Source organism: Pelophylax lessonae, assembly GCF_965119305.1.
Source record: "Pelophylax lessonae genome assembly, chromosome: 4".
Lineage (NCBI taxonomy): Eukaryota > Metazoa > Chordata > Amphibia > Anura > Ranidae > Pelophylax > Pelophylax lessonae.
The window spans coordinates 81,695,499-81,699,622 of record NC_138771.1 but is presented as its reverse complement, the minus strand read 5'-3'; positions in this window follow the sequence as shown (position 1 = coordinate 81,699,622).

The following is a 4,124-nucleotide window of genomic DNA, read 5'->3' as shown; positions in this document are numbered from 1 at the left end:
CCGAGTCCGGAGTTTTTTGTGGGGGGAGGGAACAAATAGCAGCCTCAATCTCCTCCACCGAAATGTTGGCATCAAGAGATGCAACATCATCTTCCGCCAGGGATGGTAAGGACATTTCTCTTAGTGTGGAATATAAATCAGCAGATGGACAAGGGGGTGGTGATCGGTCTAAGGATGCATAATAATCCCTAAATTATTGTAAAATAACATAGGGATCAGAAGCGACCCCTCCCCCTACAGTTTTGATAAGTGGAACAACAGTTTGGTCAGACACCAGATTGGCAAGAAGCCTCCCGTTCTTGTCCCCAGATTCAAATATCCTAGCCTTCTGAAGTTTTGCCTCCTTTGTAGCGGGACCTGAGATCTGCAGAGATAGTGCTCTACGGGCCTGTGCCAAGGAGGAGTATGCTTCCGGAGAAGGGTCCGATGCTAAGGTGGTCTCAGGCCTCACTCACTTGGTCATCCCACAATCTCTGAAGCACACTCCACCCTAGCAGCTTTATTGGCTGAGATGTAGTCACCACTGATAGTAGCCCAAAAGGCGTCCCAGGTCACTAGTGGAATAGTGGTGTTCTCATTAAATTCCCAATAATGAGCAATTTTCCCCTTCAAATTTTCTTCCACTCTAGTGTCCTGGAGCCAACGACTGGGCAGTCTCCAGCCACCCTTCCTGCTCCTACCCCGAGCTGCAAGTTGACCTTGAGCAGGGAGTGATCCAACAGCCCCGCCAGTAAATAAGATGGTGGGGCAATGAATGGAGGATGGACAGAAAGAGAGGTCTGCCATGGAGCCCAAGTGGTGGGCAGCGGAAAGATGGGAGAATGGATATGATGATTCTTCCATCTCCAGATCTCCGTCAGCTGAAGGGCCGAGACCCACTGCAGGAGATCTGGATCTGGTTGCCTAGTTGTGTTAGAGGTATCCATGCTCCCATCCAGGATTTTATTAAAATCTCCTGCTATAATGACCCTGGAAGTAACAAAAGGGACAAGCTTATCACAGATGTGGTACAAAACAAACATTTACAAAAGCATACAATTGAGCCCCCTTATCTAGAAGGATAACAAATTGACCCTTAGGGTCCATTATAACCTGTTCAACACAGCATTGTAAAGATTTATTTAGGAGAATGGACACCCCCCTTGTATAGTTGGAAAATGTGGCGTGGAAGGATTGTCTAACCCTTTGTTTACAGCCCACCAAGTAAGTCTCTTGGATAAATGTGCGGTTTTTGGGTCTGCAAAAACGTAAACATGAGAGCATGTTTAAATTTGTCGTTCAGGCCCCGCACATTCCGCGAGATCAATTTAAGCTCGATAGCAAGGGCAGAATTGAAAGAAAAGTAGGAGAAGTATGAGAACAGGGAGGAGACCAACCATGCCACATACCACAGTAATCAAGCATTAATGCATGGTAACCTGAAGTTATCAGTGCATAAAGAACCTGAAGCCCCAGGCTGAGCACCATAAAGAGAAAAATTAAATAGCAGCAAGCAAACAGTACCCTACCGACCAACAGACAACTGTGCTGCAGGTCAGTTTCATTCCTACAACTTGAATCCAAACAGTCTGTAACTTCTAGGTGTATTACATAAACAATGAAAAAAAAACCTGGAAACAGTTAAATATATAGTCACAGACACAGTTCACTTATCTGAAGAACAGACTTTGGAGGGCTCTGTCAGGCTGTAACAGACAAAGAGATGGCCCCTGCCCAATCTATAACTGGTCTTCACAACAAGGAGCACATGAAAGGGGAAACGCATGAAAGAAAAAAAACAGAGAAAATTCCCAGGTCAACTCACCACCTAGTCTGCTTACTAACCAAATGAACCTGTCTGCGTTAAAAACAGGGGTTTAGTTAGCACACATTTGCAAATGCATGTGAACGCTGCAAGGCCCCTTCACGGCACCCTGTATTACTTGCAGTCCGAAGCCTTCCAAAGTTTTTTGAGAGTCTCCACAGTGGGAGCACATGCATTCCAATGGATAGATAAGGGGCACGTGGGCCTGGAGGTAGCCCAAACCTCCTTAAAGGTGCAAGGGCACCATGGACACCCAGCACATAGCACAATGGCAGCAAAGGTGTCCAGTGTGTCCCCTGACCAATATTTACACCAGTAACAAAGAGATGGCCCATGCCCCCCCATCTATAACTGGCCCTCACAGCAATGAACACATGGAAGGTCAAACGCATGAAAGACAATACCAGAAACATTCCCAGCTCAACTCACCAACCAGTCTGCTTACCAACCAAATGAACCTGTCCAACAGTATGCATCACAGCACATCAAAGGAAAGTCCGTCAGTAGACACCTACCAGATGATCCACGATGATCCACTGACCACAGATCCTGGGGGGTGCTGATAGTACAAAAGAATAATTAAACATTGTAGAACGTTCAGTACAGGGAGAACTCCACCTATACAGTTTAAAAGTACACTAATCATGCACAGGAGTGCAACAGGTCGAGACACCACTGAGCCCAGTAGTGCTCCTTGAAATGTTAATATGAGGATGTTTTCATCCCTGTAGCAGAAGGTGGGTAACAACAATTCAAAAGAGGAATAAAGTACCTTAACCACTGACTACCCGTCCACCGTCAAATGACGGCGGAGCGGTGTAGCTATTATCCTGGGACGCCGTCATATGACGGCGCACCTGAACAGCCTCTCTCACGCGCCCCCGGGGCGCGCGGAGCGGCGATCATGACCGCGCCGTGTTGCAAGGACACGGCGCGATCCCGATCTCGGTATAGAGTCAATGACATGACTCTTTACCCATGTGATCGGCTGTGTCCAATCACCAGTGCCCTGATTACACAAATGTAAATAAAATGCCAGTTACTGCCCAGCATCAGTCCCCACAATACCCGCAATCAGTGCCCTCAATCAGTGCTGCCAGTCAGTGCCCATCAGTGCCTGCTCATATAAGCACTAATGGGCACTGACTGGCAGCACTATGGGCACTGATTGTGGGCACTGATGGTACTGCCTATCAGTGCTCATCAGTGCCGCCTGTCAGTGCCCATCAGTGCCGCCCGTCAGTGCCGCCTCTCAGTGCCCATCAGTGCTCATCAGTGCCGCCTATCAGTGCCCATCAGTGCGGCATATTAGTACCTCCTTATCAGTGCCACCTCATCTGTGCCCATAAGTGCCACCTCATCAGTGCCCATAAGTGCCACCTCATCAGTGCTCATCAGTGCAGCCTATCAGTGCCCATCAGTGCCGCCTCATCAGCGCACATCAGTGAAGGAGAAAAATGTATTTATTTTCAAAATTTACTCACAGAAAATAAGAAAAACTTTTTTTTTTCAAAATTTTCTGTCTTTTTTCTTTTTTTTTTATCAGAAATAAAAAACCCAGAGATGATTAAATACCACCAAAAGAAAGCTCTATTTGTGTGAAAAAAAATGATAAAAATGTCATATGGGTACAGTGTAGCATGACCGTGCAATTGTCATTTGAAGTGTGAGAGCGCTGAAAGCTGAAAAGTGGCCTGGGCAGGAAGGGGGTGAAAGTGCACTGTAGGCAAGTGGTTAAGGAAAAACAGGCGATATCACACTACCCCAACAGGCTCAACAAAGAGATTACAGCTAGGAGTCTGCTTCCTCCGGGGTGTTGAAAAAACGCACTGTGCCACCATGGGTAACTCGGAGCCGACTAAGGTAGAGCATTCCATATTGCACACCTTTCTCCCACAGCCTCTGCCGGACCTCAGTAAACTAATTTGCGTTTCCTCTGTAACTCTACAGAAAAATCGGCATATAAGTAAAACAGATCAGCTCAGGATTCTTCTGGGCCTCACCCAGAATTCTATTCCTGTCCCGGTAATTTAGGAACCGGACTAGGGAGGGTCTGGGGGGGGTCCTTGGAGCTTCTTACCAGTAGAGACCCTGTGAGCCCTTTCCACCATGTGGGTGGGAGCAATGCTGTATTTTGGCCTATGCCAACAAGGCCCAGGCCTAGGGCAGCACTTTGCAGGGGGGCAGCAAAAAAGCCACCCCCCTCCACCTGAGACTCTATTGGCCACTGGTTTCTAGAACCGCCTCTCTCACCCCCCTCTCTCCCTCACTCACCCCCCTCTCTCTTCCCCCTCACTCAGCCCTCTTCTCTCTCTCCCTT